Here is an 18,178-nt window from a genome sequence, read left to right as displayed (position 1 = left end):
TCACCTCTCATCCTTCTAAATTCCAGAGTATACAAGCCCAGCTGATCCATTCTATCAACAAAATTCCCGCCATCCCGGGAAATAAACCTTGTGAACCTACGCTGCACTCCCTCAATAGCACGAATGTCCTTCCTCAAATTTGGAGACCAAAACTGCACACAATACTCCAGGTGTGGTCTCACTAGGGCCCTGTACAACTCCAGAAAGACCTCTTTGCTCCTATACTCAATTCCTCTTATTATGAAGGCCAACATGCCATTAGCTTTCTTCACTGCCAATTGCACCTGCATGATTACTTTCAGTGAGTGATGAACAAGGACCCCCAGATCTCTTTGTACTTCCCCTTTTCCCAACTTGACGCCATTCAGATAATAACCTGCCTTCCTGTTTTTGCCACCAAAGTGGATAACCTCACATTTATCTGCATTAAACTGCACCTGCCATGCATCCGCACACTCACCCAACCTGTCCAACTCGCCCTGAATCCTCGTAGCTTCCTCCACATATTTGTGTGCTTTATTCTTTTATTTCTGTACTGGGGAGCACTGGATGTAATCCAGAGCACCAGCTTTTTGATCTTTTTTCCAGTCACCTAAAATCTGTGTGAAATCACTCGTCCCCTTTTGTGCCTCCAGAGACCAGCATTTCTTCCAGGTGAGGCACACACCTCCTCTAACTGCAACAATTGCATTCCGTGCTCCTGATATGGCCTCAATTACATTGACGAGACCAAGCAACATTTGCAACCAATCTACCAAGGATGCTGGATCATAGAAACATAGAAAATAGGTGCAGGAGTAGGCCATTCGGCCCTTCGAGCCTGCACCGCCATTCAATATGATCATGGCTGATCATCCAACTCGGTATCCTGTACCTGCCTTCTCTCCATACCCTCTGATCCCTTTAGCCACAAGGGCCACATCTAACTCCCTCTTAAATATAGCCAATGAACTGGCTTCAACTACCTTCTGTGGCAGAGAATTCCAGAGATTCACCACTCTCTGTGTGAAAAATGTTTTCATCATCTCGGTCCTAAAAGATTCCCCCTTATCCTTAAACTGTGACCTTCTGGACTTCCCCAACATCGGGAACAATCTTCCTGCATCTAGCCTGTCCAACCCCTTAAGAATTTTGTAAGTTTCTATAAGATCCCCCCTCAAACTTCTAAATTCTAGCGAGTACAAGCCGAGTCTATCCAGTCTTTCTTCATATGAAAGTCCTGACATCCCAGGAATCAGTCTGGATACTAACCATTTTAACTCCCTTTCACATTGCCTGAGTGAGGCCACATGCAAATGGGAACAGCATCCTGTTTTCCATTTGGGTAATTTACAAATCATTGGTATGAACATTGAATTGAACAATAAGGGCCATTAACACCATTTATGTACAGGACTTTTGTGGTCCAAGTCCATAGACCCTTGAAAGTAGCAACGTGAGTAAATAAAAAGACTTGGTGTATGGTATGTTTGCTGCATCCGCTGAGTTTCTCCAACATTTTTGTGTACCTTTGGTGTATGGTATGTTTGGTACCTGGACGTGGTGTCGAAGGACGAGAAGCCGAAGCAAAGAAGTGGAAGCCAAATAACCGAATGGAAACGAGGCCGAAAAGCCAACTAATCGATATTGCGGGACGCCTAAAAGCCAACTAACCCAAAGGGTGGGATGCCTAAAAGCAAATTCACCGAAAGGCAGCTATGCTGAAGCGCCAACTCGCCAAAAGGCCGCTCTGCTGAAAAGTGAAATAATGGACATGACGCTGCCAGGGGGGCGGGACTTGTCAGCGATTGGTCCAGACACCCGCGTCCATCACATCACTGGCCGGTGGAGACGGAGGGTGGGGGTCATTTTCCCACAAGCCATAGGTGACTGGGCACTCTGAACCCGAGCACCAAGTTGTAAGCGGCCGAAGGAGCGCATCCCTCGGGACAGCCCCCACTCGCCACGGCCGCCCTCAGCCTCGTCTCCCCCGTGCGGCCGCGGCGGGTGGAGCAGAGGTGTGGGACAGGCTGATCCCTCCGCCCACCCAGAGTCACTGACCGCAATGCACCGCCATCGGACCCCAACCCCCACATCAGGATGATTCACCCCCCCCGACCCCGACCCACACACGGGGTGATTCACCCCCGACACCCCACACCATGGCATTGGAAGCCATAGTAGATCGCTTTTAAAACAGGGGGGGGGGGGAGGAGAGAGAGTGGGAGGTGATAAAAGGAAATTTGTGTCCCCCCCCCATGTTTTAAAAGCGATTTACTATGGCTGCCAATGCCCCGAGCCATCTGTCCCCGCGGCCAGGGTGGGGTGTCGGGGGTGAATAACCCTGGTGAGAGGGTTGGGGTCCGATGGCGGTGCATTGCGGTCAGTGACTCTGGGTGGGCGGAGGGATCAGCCTGTCCCACACCTCTGCTCCACCCGCCGCTGCCGACACACAGCCCGTCACAGTGCGGCTGCACGGGGGAGACGAGGCGGAGGGTGGCCGTGGCAGTGGGAGAGTAGGGGCTGTCCCGAGGGATGCGCTCCTTCGGCCGCTTACAACTTGGTGCTCGGGTTCAGAGTGCCCAGTCACCTATGGCTTGTGTGGGAAAATGACCCCCACCCTCCCGTCTCCACCGGCCAGTGATGTGATGGACGCGGGGATCTGGACCAATCGCTGACAAGTCAAATCTAAATCTAATTGGAAATGAATTGGAGAAATGTTCAACAATACAAATTGGACACAAATTTTGATATGAGGTGCCAGTATATTTGGCCATGTCAACAAGTTTCAAATAATGACGCTTTGTTGTAATTAATGCCACACGTGCGCAGAAACAATAGCTGTATATTTTTGATATTTGGCAATAATACTAATACTATAGAAAAGGAATATATGGTGTTCATAAGGTCATAAGGAATAGGAGTAGAATTAGGCCATTCGGCCCAGCAAGTCTACTCTGCCATCCAATCTTGGCTGATCTATCTCTCCCTCCTAACCCCATTTTCCTGCTTTCTCCCCATAACCTCTGACATCTGTACTATCTCAGCCATAAAAATATCCACTGACTTGGTCTCTACAGCCTTCTGTGGCAAAGAATTCCACTGATTCACCACTCTCAGACTAAAGACATTTCCCCTCATCTCCTTCCAAAAAGAACGTTCTTTAATTCTGAGGCAATGACTTCTAGTTCTAGACTCTCCCACTAATGGGCACATCCACTCTATCCAAGCCTTTCATTGTTCTGTATATTTCAATGAGATTACCTCCTCATTCTTCTAAACTCCAGCGAGTACAGGGTCAGTGCTGACAAACATTCATCATAGGCTAACCTACTCATTCCTGGGATAATTCTTGTAAACCTCCGCTGGACCCTCTGGAGAGCCAGCACATCCTTCGTCAGATATGGTGCCCATAATTCTGAACCTTCTGAAATTTGTAGTCGTCAGGGCAGTACTCTGCATATCGCCAACTTGGACAATTTAACATTTTATCAAGCCAATTAAACAAGCAAATTCACCTACAAACCTGTACGTCTTTGGAGTGTGGGAGGAAACCAAAGTTCTCGGAGAAAACCCACGCAGATCACGGGGAGAACGTACAAACTCCATACAGACAGCACCCGTAGTCGTGATTGAACCCGGGTCTCTGATGCTGCATTTTGCTCTAAGGCAGCAACTCTACCGCTGTGTCACCGTGGCTGCCCTTTGCTCACAATATTCCAAATGCGGCCTTACCAGAGCCTTATAGAGCCTCAGCATTACATCCCTGTTTTTGTGTAGAAGCCCTCTTAAAATGTGAGGATTGAGTTTGCTTTCTTTACTACCAATTCAACTCGCTGATTAACTTTTTGGGAATCCTGCACCAGCATTCCCAAGTCCTTTTGCACCTCTGGTTTCAGAATAGTCTACACATTTATTCCTGCTACCAAAATGCATGACTCCACGCTTTGCCACACTATATTCCATCTGCCGCTCCTCTGCCCACTCTCCAAACCTGTCCAAGTCCTTCTGCAGAGTCCCTGCTTTCTTTACACTACCTGCCCCTCCACCTAATTTTGCATAATCCGCAAACTTTGTCACAAAACCTTCAATCCCCTCGTCCAAATCATTAATATACAACATGAAGAGTAGCGGCCCCAGCACCGACCTTCACTGTGTTGCCTAATAAGTTTGCAGAGAATGGTGGAAAAAAGGACATCTCTGTCATTTAAAGATTTTATTAGTACCCTATTAAGAAAGGATCTTTGGTCAGAATAACTGGAACTATAAATGGGATTGGGTGGAGGTCTGAAGTGAGACGTCATGGCAAACAATGTTGGGGAAAAATCTAGGCCCCCAAATAACAACTGTCTCTTTGGCCGTAGGGTAAATGAAGAAATAATAGGGGCAAGTTACAAAGGTAGCGCCTTAATCCTGGGCAAGTGTACTTTTATGGCTTGACCAAATGCATTGAGCAGAAGTTTGCAAGATGACTTGATGAAATCCATTCAAGATAGTTTCACAGACCAAGCAGCGACAAGTCAATTTTAGCTCTTGTGATGTGACAGGATTAATTTATAATCTGAAAGTTTATTTTGAGTTACTGTGATCATAATGTTAAATACTGCAGATGCAGGAAATCTGAACATAACTGCAGGAGGGGGAAAGATTTAACGTTTCAGGTCATTGACCATTCATTGGATGAGAAATCGTTGACCTGAAGTGCATTAAGTGCTTTTGTTCCATAGATTTCTTAACCTGAATGGTGACAATAACATTAAATAAGTGCTGGTTAAGCAGCAACTTCATGCAGGGAGCTTATTTGGAACTGGAAACTAATTTCCTGCTTGGAGAATATGGAACCAATGTGCAAAAGTCCACTTTAACTTGAAGCTTTTTTCCCCATAACTACCCAATCACTTGTGTAGCGCTTCTTTGCCCTCTACATGAGCTGCGCCCCAGGTTCGTAAACTTTAATTCCCTTATAGGTATTTTACTGGTGTTTCTCACACAGATATTCAAAAAAAAGCAACACTCAATAAATCAATATTTTATAGTACCTTTAAGTATTAATTACTATGTGGGCCCACACACTCACTCACACAAGCCGGCAACATTAAAAACAAAACAAGAATAACCCCACGTTGCAGGTCTGGTCGAAGCTGGAGAGCGTCGCGGCCAAATACAGTGGAAGCCGACAAGTGCACAGTGCAGAAGCTCACAAGATGGCGGGGAGTTGGCTGACCAGAGAGGACCCCATGTGGCAGAAATCTTCCTTCTCCCTCGTGTCTCCAGGGCTCGGCTAACCGCTGCTCTCACTCTCCTCGTAATCACAAAGTCCAAACAGCGACAGTCTTTAATCCACACCTCCGAGCTGAAGGGGTAGCAGTTAGCCTAGGCTTCTTCTGTCTTCTCTCTCTCTCCTGGACTTCGATTACCCACAATTCCCAGCTCCCGCCCCTAAACCAATCACCACACAGGAAAAATGATCTAACTCATTAACAACAAATCAAATGCAGAACACATATTCACAGCAAAACTTATATAAATCTCTTAATAAGAAAAACTAATATGAAGTTACACAGGGCTACACCTGTATCCAGCCAAATTTGGACGATGATCATAATTTGAATATAGCATGCCAAAAAATAAAAACCTTAACTTGATTGTGCGTTTAAAAAAAAAAAAAGCTGACTCTTTATGCAAGCCATTGCTGAAACATTGAACATAATTTATTTGAGGAATTATCCTCAGTTTTGTCCAATTGTTTCCTATATAAAGGTAATCCATTTATTTTTTAAAGTCAAGTCTATTCGTCACATACACATGCGAGATGCGCAGTGAAATGAGAAGTGGCAATGCTTGCGGATTGTGCAAAAAAACTACGAAACAGAATGGAACAGAATCACATATTCACACATTACATATTTGTGGGAGGCAAAAAAAGAAAAAACAGCAATTTTAAAAAGACACAACAGTAAATTGGTACAGTAAAGTTAGTCCCTGGTGAGATAGGAGTTTACAGTCCTAATGTCCTCAGGGAAGAAACTCCTTCTCATCCTCTCCGTTTTCACAGCATGGCAACGAAGGCGCTTGCCTGACCGTAGCAGCTGGAACAGTCTGTTGCTGGGGTGGAAGGGGTCTCCCATGATCTTGTTGGCTCTGGGGTTGCACCTTCTGATGTATAGTTCCTGCAGGGGGGCGAGTGTAGTTCCCATAGTGCGTTCGGCTGAACCCCAATTCCAGCAGCTTCTCAGCAAGTCTGGTGGGGACTATCATGTTGAAGGCTGAACTGAAGTTTATGAACAGCATCCTCACATAGCCCCCCCCCTTCTGGCTGTCAAGATGAGAGAGAGCGGTGTGCAGAACCTGGGAGACTGCATCGTCCGTGGATCTGTTCGGACGGTATGCGAATTGTAGCAGGTCCTTGTTGCGAGGGAGGAAGGCGCAGACGTGTTTCTTGACCAGCCTCTCAAAGCAGAGGGCAACATGACCTCTCAATTTCTATACTCTGACTGAAGGCCAAAAGTGTTTTTGATGACCCTATCTACCTGTGATGCCACTTTCAACAAACTATGTACCTGTACTCCTAGATCCCTCTGCTTTACAACACTCTCCAAAGCTCTACCATTCACTGTGTAGGTTCTACCCATGTTAGTTCTCCCAAAATGCCACACCTCACATCTCTCTGTATTAAATTCCAACAACCATTTCTCAGTAAACCTACCCAACCGATCAAGATCCTGCTGCAACTTTTGACAACCATCTTCACTATTTACAATGCCACTTACTTTAGTGTAATTTGCAAACTTGCTCACCATGCCATGTACGTTCTCATCCAAATCATTGATAAAGATGACAAACAGCTATGGGCCCAGCACCGAACCCTGGAGCACACCACTAATCATGGGCTTCCAGTCTGAGAAACAATCTTCCATCATCACACTGTGCTTTCTTCCATGAAGCCAATTTTCTATCCATTCAGCTATCTCTCCTTGAATCCCTTCCAGAGCAGCCTACCACACAGAAACTTGTTGAATCCATGTATACATTGTCTACAGCTCTGCCTTCGTCGACCTTTTTGGTCACATCTTCAAAAAAACTCCTCAGATTTGCGAGCCAGGACTTCCCAAGTACAAAACCATGTTGACTATCCCTAATCAGCCCTTGTTCTTCGAAATGCATGTATGTTCCAGCCCTCGGAATACTCTCTAGTAACGTTCTATTCTTTCGTAACCGGTGTGCAATACCATCTTTGTTGTCTCCATAATATCCTCCACATTCATTGGAAGAATAAACATCAATGTTGCCCTCTCAACATCCCTGATATTGAGGCCTGAGTACTTGCAGTCCATGATATGGGGAAAGTTATGTTTTGTGGTCCAAAAATCAAAATAAACGGAACAGAAAAAGCACTCTGTTGTGGTTCACATTCAATAGCATCTGCTCTGTCACATGACATCAGTGCCAAGTGTGTAACCGTTAAATGGCATGTCACGACAACATTGTTTCAAATTGTGATAATAAACATGGATGGCCATGTCATTCCCGAAGTGTGCACATTATTCCGAGCTCTCTTATGGGAGGAGGTGGATTGGGAAAAATAGATCTGAAGACATTCTCCAAATTTACTTGATAATGTGCAATGCCACCACTAATTCTGAGGAGCCTTTGGTCCATAACTGCTCAAAACGGAGCAGGAGCATTTGAGTTGGTATTGAGAACCTTGGTCATGCGTTGAGAGCGCAGAGAAACCATACATAGGTGACAGAAGGTGTGCACCACTACACAAACTATTCATCTGTGTGGCCTGACATCCACCAGCGAAAGAGTGCAGTTTCCACATCGGACTCGGTAGCTACCTCAGAATCCTCAAAACTGCACTGGAACAGGTCGCTCTCTGTGCTGAGGGACTGCCTAAGGAAAAAAAAACAATGTATAGAATGATTACTCTTTGTCGTGACTAGTGCAGGTTTTGCACTGGGAGGTGGGGGGGCTTCATAAATATATCCAAAAGCTTCGAAAATATTTCTAGTTTAAGCCACTCGACTAATGATAGATTTTATAGAGGACAGCAGAGCCATGTAGTTTAATGCCTGCTTCGAGATCAAAAGTAGCAATACATCTGGCACAAACTTGGCCTCATTGCTCACTCGTTTCCTGCTGTGAATTCATTTATGTCATTGTGCTTTCAGTTGCACGTGACGGTCCTTGTTAATGGCCCGAAGCAGCTTTGAGTAAAGGGGGCCCTTCAGTTACCAGGGGCTCACTGTTTTGTTAGGGCAGGATGCTATTCATAGCAAACTTTCACTTGAGTGCAAATTGTTTTCATAAGGGGAAGTTGGATTTTATTTTTCCACAGTGAGTTTGTAAGGGCAACTTTTGTATAAAGAGTTCAATTCTTGGTCCATGCCAAAATGAGCAAACCTTCTTTGTTTTGGAATCTGTGTAGATTATTCTAAAAGTCTGGACAATGAAACCCTTAGAAGTAAATCTCAATAGATTTGTGTATTCTTTTTTGCTATGGATTATGGTTCGTATTTAAGTGTTCTGTAAATTTAATGAAAGCAAATACAGATGCATGATAAAATGGAGTATGATTTAGTGAAAATGGGAAACTTTAATATTTGATCCAGTATTATGAAACTACAAGCTTACTAGTTTTAGAACTCATTTGATACACTATTCCCAGAACACATGCTTAATTAGCCCAAAGTAAAAATTTAGTAATTTAAAATCAGTTCATACATCCTGCAAAATCATTCATTGGTTAATAGCATTCCTTGTTGTAGTGGCAATGGGGATAACCTCAGCTGGACAGAAGGAATTTAAATTGACTTTTAAGTTGTTCGTCAGGTGCTTTATATTCCTATCCACCACCTTTATAAAACTACTTGGTTTAGTTTCAGTTTTCGTTTATTGTCACGTGTACTGCAGCACAACGAAAAGCCTTTGTTGCGTGCAAACCAGACAGCGGAAAGACAATACATGATTACAATCAAGCCATTCACAGTGTACAGATACATAAGCGAATAACGTTTAGTGTCAGGTAAAACCAGTAAAGTCCGATTAAAGATAGTCCGAGGGTCCCCAGTGAGGTAGATAGTAGTTCGGGACTTCTCTCTAGTTGCGGTGGGATAGTTCAGTTGCCTGCTTCGGGTGTTGGGAGTCGGAGAATCGACAATATCTGAAGGGAGATGAAGAAGATCATAGTTAAAGTAAGAAATGTTGCTGCAGGAGCAGAGAATTAAGTTGGAGTGGAGTAATCTGTGATTGCAGATCTGCTTCTGTGACTAGCACACACATAGTCGCCAGGGTTGCGCGACATCTTGTTCTACCAATCATCAGTGTCTTTCATATATTTTACTTTGGTTGTATTGTTATCTGAATCTATATCAACTTCTATGTGCTTTCTTTGGTTGAACTGCAGACATTTTTTGCACTAGAATCATGGTTATGAATTTAGAGCATTAATTTATGTGTTTACAGGCCTGTTAAGCTGCTGCAAGTAAGAATTTCAATGTTCCGTTATCAGTGCATAAGACAATTAAACACTTGACTTAGTGTTTGCCATAAAGAATGGAATTTAATGTGCATGAGAGTAATTATAGCAGAAGTTCAACTTAAACTAATGTGGAAGAATGAATCACTTGCTGTTTGGACTTTTAGATTTTAGATTTTAGTGATACATCGTGGAAATGTACCCTTTGGCCCACCATGTCCATGCCAACCAGCGATCCACTGTATACCTGCACTATCCTATACTACAATTTGCAGAAGCCAATTAACTTACAAACCTGTATGTCTTTGTAATGTGGCAGAATCTGTAACATCCAGAGTAAACCCATAGTCACAGGAAGAATGTAAAACTCCGAACAGACAAACCCGGGTCTCTGATGCAGTAAAGCTGCAACTCTACTGCTGTGCCGAATGTGTTGGATGAGTTGAGAAAATGATAAGATTAAGGATTGGTCATTTAAGACTGAATTATGTTAGAAAGTGTGGTGAATTTCAGGGATTATTTTAACCCAGGTCATTGGGGCTCAGGGTTTAAAAAAGAAATGTATAATCTTATAAGATCATGGAATTGAGAGCCATGAGGAACAGGCACAGCTCCTCAACAGGGGAGCTGGCTGCTGGAGGCCCATGTAACAGTTGGGAGCTTGGCTAAATCAGGTGCTGCTCCAAGATGCTGAGAGCATGGACTGCATGCAGCCTACAGCAGTGGAGCGGCTGAGGACACCAAATTCTATGATTATCCAATTCGACCCCACAACGTCGCTAGGACAACGAGCCTTCATGGTCATGTCAAGAACCCTGCAATTTAAAGCTGAGGCTTGAAAATGGTACCAAAACTGGCGATTCTGTGTAGTGTTTCAGTGCACTATTGCCATACACTGATACTGTATCTAAGATGCTTATCTAAGATGTATTAAGAAGCTAATGTTACAGTGATACTTGTACTGAACTGTATACAAAAATGAATTTTGCTGTACCTTGTTACATTTGACAATGAAATGGCATCTGCTCCATAATTATGGTCCTGGCTGGCAGGAAATCCACCTGGTGATTTGAAAGCCTTCAGAAAAACATTGGAACATTTTGTAATACTCCTCCGAAAGAAATAATGACATGCTTTACAACTGAAAATCCTTATTTCTCCTCCATGGCCCAAGTAAATATTAGGACTGGTGGCTTTTATTTCGACCTTTTTCCCCCTAAATCTTTTATTTCCCCTTTCATTAAACTAACATTCTTTTTATCTTTGCATCAATGTAAGCAATGAAAATTACCCAAAGCATTCCAGGAGCCCTGGAAATCTTGTAGCAAAATGTAAAGAAAAATTCAAGGTTTGATTACACCATTTTCTTCTAGCCTTTTTGCACGGGGTGTTCACAAAGACAAAGTCTTTTACATGGATTAGAAATCTGCAGAGATGAGAAAAGGGGTGGAATGAAGCAAAACTTCCATAAATTCCTAGAAGGCTTGTTACAAGATTTGACTTGGCATGGCAGTTAGGAGCATTTCCGGGAAAGATTCCTTTTGGCTATATAGACTTTTAATTGAAGCAGATAGCGTGAACATGAATAATTGTTTGAAACTGTACCAAACAAATTAATCTGTCTGTAAATTACTAAATTATTAATGACTTAAATGTTCAAGTAATATTTTGGAAAAATGAACCAACTAAAGTAATGTAAGTAATTTGAGACATTTGTGTTGATATCTGAATATTTCAAAAGGGCCTTGGATTATATTCACCATCATAGAGGTGAAAGTGTTGGAGCTATTCAAAACACAATTTGTAACTTGCAGGGTGAACTCGGGGAAGAATAACATTTGTCATTCCATATTTAACTTGTTATTTAAGGGAATGATTGTTATTTTTCCTCATTGAATTTGAAATACAGGAAGTCTGTTTCTGCTGTTTCAATATTTTTCCTGCTCTCAAGCTCTTCCTGCAATCATTAACCTCTTGTTGGTTTCAGATCCATGCAGGAACCCTTGCAGCTTTCCAGAAACTGCAAGTAATCACTGAGTGGCAGTGGTACAGGTTCAATCCCGATCTCTAGTGCTGTCTGTGTGGAGTGTGCATGTTCTCCCATTGACTGTGGGTTTTGTCCATACTCCTGTTTACTCCCACATCCCAAAGACATACATGTATGTAGGCCAATTGGGCATTGTAAATTGCCCCTAATATGTAGATGGGTGTTAGAATCTGGGTAATTGTGGTAGGATTAGTATACATGAGTGTGTGAAGGTCAGCACAGCCTCCTTAGCAGCATTGAACTATAGAGGAATCTTGGATTCCAAATCCTTAACTCTTCTGAAAGTGGCAACACAAGTAGATAAAGTAGTAAACCAAGCATATGGTGTGCTTGCTTTCATTGGCTGGGGCACTGACTAGACAAGATAAGTTGCAGTTTTTTACGACTTAGGCCACTTTTGAAATATATTCCATGCAGTTTTGATCCCTCCAATACAGAAAGGATGTGGAGGCTTTGGAGAGGGTGCAGAGGAGGTTTAATGCAACAATGCCTGGTTTAGTGGGTATTATCTACAAGGAGAGATTGGGCAGACTTTTTTTTCTGGCATGGTAGATTGAGGGGAGACCTGATAGAAATGTATAATATTGTGAGGGAGCATAGTGTAGACACTCAGAACCTTTTTTGTAGGGTGGATGACTAAAGGCGAGATGTGTGAAACTTTTTTTACACAGACGGCGGTGAGTGACTGGAATGCACTGCTAGAGGTGGCGGTGGAGACGGATGCGATAGTGGCATTTAGAGACTCTGTAGACTGGGCAATGTTCAAGGACTCGGCAACGGACTTGAAGGAATATGCCACAGTCGTTACAGACTTCATAAAGAAATGTGTGGAGGATTGCATCCCTACAAAAACCTTCCGAGTGTTTCCCAATCAGAAACCGTGGATGAACTTTGAGATCCGCACTCTCCTGAAGTCCAGACACAGGGCATTCACCTCCAATGATACAGTGGCCTACATGAAGACCAGATATGACCTTGGTAAGGCCATCAAAAAGGCCAAAAGGGACTTCTACTCCAAACTGGAGGACGAGACAGATGTTCGGCAGCTGTGGCAGGGTCTGAATGCAATCACCTCCTACAAGGCAAAACCAGGAGGCAGCTCGAATGCCGGTGTAACATCACTCCCTGACGAGCTCAATGCGTTTTACGCACGCTTTGACAGGGAGAATACTGATGTGCCTTCCCGATCCCCCATTCGCTGTGATGGCATTTCAGTCTCAGTCACAGAGGCCGATGTCAGGAAATCCTTCAGAGGGGTGAACCCCCGAAAAGCACCTGGACCTGATGGTATACCCGGCCGTGTTCTAAAAACGTGTGCGGACCAACTGGCGGGAGTTTTTACGGACATTTTCAACCTCTCACTTCTGAGGTCTGAGGTCCCCACCTGCTTTAAAAGGGCATCAATTATACCGGTGCCCAAGAAGAGTAAGGTGACATGCCTCAATGACTATCGACCAGTGGCACTAATGCCGGTGGTGATGAAGTGCTTTGAGAGGTTGATCATGGAGCAAATCAACTCCTACTTCGACAAAAACCTGGACCCACTGCAGTTCGCGTACCGCCACAACAGATCAACGGTGGATGCGATCTCGCTGGCCCTCCACTCCGCACTGGACCACTTGGACAACAAAAACTCATATGTCAGGCTGTTATTCACTGATTACAGCTCGGCATTTAACACAATCATCCCCTCCAAACTGGTTACCAAACTCGCAGAACTGGGTCTCTGCGCATCCCTCTGCAACTGGATCCTCGACTTCCTCGTCCACAGACCACAGTCTGTTCGTATTGGTGGAAATGTGTCGGCCTCAATAACAATCAGCACGGGAGCACCTCAAGGCTGCGTGCTCAGCCCCCTGCTGTACTCACTCTATACCCATGACTGCGTAGCGAACCACAGTGCGAACTCCATCATCAAGTTCGCTGACGACACCACTATTGTGGGGCGTATCACTGATGGGGATGAGTCAGAGTACAGAAGAGAGATCGAGCAACTGTCCATATGGTGCCAGCGCAATAAGCTGGCCCTCAACACCAGCAAAACCAAGGAACTGATTGTGGACTTTGGAAGGAGCAGGAGGGGGACCCACAGCCCCATTTATATCAACGGGTCAATGGATGAAAGGGTCAAGAACTTCAAATTCCTGGGTGTGCACATCTCTGAAGATCTTTCCTGGTCCGAGAACACTAACGCAATTATCAAAAAAGCTCATCAGCGCCTCTACTTCCTGAGAAGATTACGGAGAGTCGGATTGTCAAGGAAGACTCTCTCTAACTTCTACAGGTGCACAGTCGAGAGCATGCTGACCGGTTGCATCGTGGCTTGGTTCGGCAATTTGAGCGCCCTGGAGAGGAAAAGATTACAAAAAGTAGTAAACACTGCCCAGTCCATCATCGGCTCTGACCTTCCTTCCATCGAAGGGATTTATCGCAGTCGCTGCCTCAAAAAGGCTGGCAGTATCATCAAAGACCCACACCATCCTGGCCACACACTCATCTCCCTGCTACCTTCAGGTAGAAGGTACAGGAGCCTGAAGACTGCAACAACCAGGTTCAGGAATAGCTACTTCCCCTCAGCCATCAGGCTATTAAACCTGGCTCGGACAAAACTCTGATTATTAGCAACCACTTTCTGTTATTTGCACTACCAGTTTATTTATTCATGTGTGTATATATTTATATCATGGTATATGGACACATTTATCTGTTTTGTAGTAAATGCCTGCTATTTTCTGTGTGCTTAAGCAAAGCAAGAATTTCATTGTCCTATACACGGACACATGACAATAAACTCACTTGAACTTGAACTTGAGCACGTGGATTGTGCTTGGGCAGATAAGAGTTGGTCTTGACATTGTTTGGCAGTGCTGTATTGTTCTAGGTTCTAATTAATGCAGATTATGCTGGAATATTTTAAAGATGTTTTGTGTCGCCTACTATGCTGCTATATATCCAATACAACTCTCATGTCATCGAATTCTGCAGCATAGGAATAGGCTCTTCGGCTCACTGCATCCATGCTGATCTTTTTGCCTGCCTATGCTAATCCATTTGTGAGCATTATAGGATTGTGCCTTGCTATTTGCATACCTGTCTGGAAGTTGTGTAAACATTGTGGTTGTATCTAATTCCTGCATTTCCTCAGTGTTGGAAGAGGATGTTCCAGATGTCAACCAGTGGGTGCTTGTGAGCATATAGAAATAAAATCCTTTTTCAAAACTCCTTCCTTACATCTTTAATCCAAGCTCTCCAGTTTTTGATACCTGTACCTTTTGGGAGGGTGGAATTCTGTCTACCTTGCCTATGCCTCTAATAATTTTATATACCTCCTATCAGGTAATCAATCAGCATCCATCGCTTCATGGAAAACAGACCCAGCCAATCCAATCTCTCCTCATAACTAATGTCCTCCGATCCAGGCAATATCCTAGTTAAATCCCTGCACTCTAGTGTCACCATGTCTTTTCTACATTGTGGGGACCAGAACTGCACACAATACTCGATGTGTAGGAAGGAACTGCAGATGCTGGTTTACATCGAAGATGGACACAAAGTGCTGGAGTAACTCAGCGGGGTCAGGCAGCATCTCTGGAGAAAAATAATAGGTGACGATTCTGATCAAGACCATTCAATCTGAAGGAGGATCTCGACCCAAAACGTCACCAAATCCTTTTTCTCCAGAGATGCTGCTTGACCCACTGATTTATTCCAACATTTTGTGTCTAACGTCACAATATTCACTGTTTGATTCACAAGTGCTTTCAACAGTTGCACATAGCCTCTCAAAGTTTATATTATATTCATGTGAAGGCGGGCATCTCATTGGCTGCCTTCTCCATCCTATCAAACTTGTATTGCTACCTTTGGGAAAATTATGAACCTGAAGGTCCCTCTCTTTATCCTTTATTATACATGTGGCATTTTCTGTACCTACAATTGCCCCATGGATAATTGGGTCCATAGAGTACTTCATATTGTTTCACTATTTGATAGTTTCATAACTTCCTTGCAAAGTAAAGAATTGGTGATAATCTTCCAATGTTCTCAGGGGTCTCACTTAACTTTTTTCCCCTGTTGCCAGCTGGGCAACCAAGGCAGCTTTTAAGTTGCCAAATGACAGTTTAGGTAGTCATTTAAGACGGCTTGCAAGACGTGTGCGATAATGTGCTTGGACGAAGTGCGTAGTTACCAGTCGAAATTATGCTCAATGAAGCATTCACATATTATTTCTGCTTCAAATAAAGTCACAAACTAAACATATTCACCAATCAAGACATGATATATCCCACAATGACATGCAGCAAAATTATCATACAGTATATACAGTATCTCAACTCTTTTTACACGTTGCAATGAATGCAATTTATATTATTTCTTTCCACTTCCAAACAAAAATGTGGTTGGATTATTCAGCGTATGATCAACCTCAGTGAGACCAAGTGCAGGCATAGTTTGCAATAACCAACCTGATCTCCTGATGGCTCAGCACTTCAACTCCCCCTCCCATTCCAAATCCGACTTTTCTGTCCTGGGCCGCAATTGGGGGCAATTTTACAGAGACAAGTTAACCTACAAAGCCAATGCGTCTTTGGGATGTGGGAGGAAACCGACATGCTTGCAGGGAGAATGTGCAAATTCAACACAGACAGTGCCCGAGGACAGGATCGAACACAGATCCCTGGCGAGTGAGGCAGCAAGTCCACCAGCTGTGCCACTATATTTTGTTTTCCAACACACAAAAAATTATACGTTGATAACCTTGGTTACTAAAAAAAAAAGAAACTGTACATTTTCAGTCTTAAATCTCTAAATGACGCTATGTTCCCCTTTAGTTACTGTATGTTTTAATTCAGTTCAAGGCTATTGGGGCAGTACATTGGCCATAAAGTTGCTGCCTAAAATTGCCAGAGACCTGGAATTGATCCTGAATATGGATGCTGCCTGTATGTAGTTTGCTCCTTTTCCCTTTGATCGCATGGGTTTTCTCCGGGTGATTCTGGATTATTCAGCATATGATCAACCTCAGTGAGACCAAGCGCAGGCTTGGCGATCGCTTCGCACAACACCTCCGCTTAGTTCGCAATAACCAACCTGATCTCCCGGTGGCTCAGCACTTCAATATACTAACATAATATAGAACAGGAGATAAAAGTTCAGTGTGTCTATTTACCATAGACCATATATATATATATATATATATATATATATACACAATAAATAAACAGATAAAGTGCAATAGACTGTTATTGTTCAGGGTTTGGAGTTTGGTGGTGGTGGGTCCACCTCCAGATTAAATTCCATTTGGAATATTTTTGGAGGACCAGGAAACCAAGAAGCGAGAGTTACTCCAGGGAGTTACTCCCGCTCCAGGGAGTGATTCTGCGTTGGTTTTCAGCGGTCGCGGCGAGGCGGCGGCCGGGCAGCAATGGCGGCCAGATCTCCCACAATGCAAAGGGAGGGAGAAAGTGCCCGGCGCCGACCAGTTGCCGTGGCAGTGCGCATGTGCAGGGGGAGGATGTGTAGGCCGTGGCAGTGCGCATGTGCAGGGCGGCCGATGATGTGCTGGCCGTGGTTGTGCGCATGTGCAGGGGGAGGATGTGTAGGCCGTGGCAGTGCGCATGTGCAAGGCGGCCTGCCGTGCCGGCGGATGAGTAGCGGGTGGAGAGCGGAGAACTGGCTTCCCGGACACGGTTACGGATGGCGGGCAGAGACGGAGAGTGACAGAGAGAGAGAGAGAGAGAGAGTGGGGAGCCCGCTCAGAGTTCAACGATAGGTGTCCCGGGTGCTTGCCAAGCCGAGCAAAATGGCACAGCTTTTAGGTTGCCCGGCGGGACTTTAGGTGGCCATTGGCACCCGGGCAACCGTTAATTTCGAGCCCTGGTTCTATAGATTCAGGATCAGTTCCAGTGGATTGGAGGGTAGCTAATGTTATCCCACTTTTTAAGAGGGTGGGAGAGAGAAAACGGGGAATTGGATACTTTCAAGAGAGAGCTAGATGGGGCTCTTAAAGTTAGCGGAGTCGGGATATGGGGAGAAGGCAGGAATGGGGTACTGATTGGGGATGATCAGCCATGATCACATTGAATGGCGGTGCTGGCTTGTTGAAAGGGTTGTTCCCGCCTGCAGATTGTGGTGCAGCCTTCTGCTTGGCAGTGCATGTTGGCCATGCACACCTGTGCTGTGCAGGTGGACTAGAGTCCAACAGGACAGCGTGACTTTGTGCAGCTCGCCAACTGTGAACCTGTGCCAGATTAACTTGCACAGGTATAGCAGGTCCACTGAAATGAATGGGAGAAAGTTATTTGTCCACAAAAGTGAAGTTTCTACCTGATTTAGTTTTAATGTTTTAATAGTTTTGTATGTGTGTGTATTGCCTTTTGACGGGCCCTGGGTGATTTTAAATATCCTTAACATTTACAGGCATTGGGTGACTATGAAGGTGGGTGAACTTGGAATCTGAAAGAAAAAGGAGGGTGGGAAACAAAAATAGCCAGTGCAGATATAAACAGAAAGAAAAAAAGTTATTGAAAGTTGGAGACGTTGATTTTGAGCTCCAGAAGATGCAGTGTGCTGAGAGAAACTACACAGTGGTGTTCCTCGAGCTTGTGTTGAGCCTAATATTATTTACCCTTCACTGTTTCGGCTAAACAGTGTAATATCTCTGTATTGTA

General features: G+C 44.3%; 1 protein-coding gene across 1 annotated transcript in view; it reads left to right on the top strand.

The window, feature by feature from the left end:
* stk17a (serine/threonine kinase 17a) overlaps positions 1-18,178 on the top strand; it is an 86,957-nt gene that overhangs the window by 48,977 nt on the left and 19,802 nt on the right. The gene's annotated exons all lie outside the window — the stretch shown is intronic.

The sequence above is a fragment of the Amblyraja radiata genome, chromosome 2 (genome assembly GCF_010909765.2).
Source record: "Amblyraja radiata isolate CabotCenter1 chromosome 2, sAmbRad1.1.pri, whole genome shotgun sequence".
In the NCBI taxonomy this organism is placed as follows: Eukaryota; Metazoa; Chordata; class Chondrichthyes; order Rajiformes; family Rajidae; genus Amblyraja; species Amblyraja radiata.
This window is presented reverse-complemented; position numbering and strand designations above follow the sequence as displayed.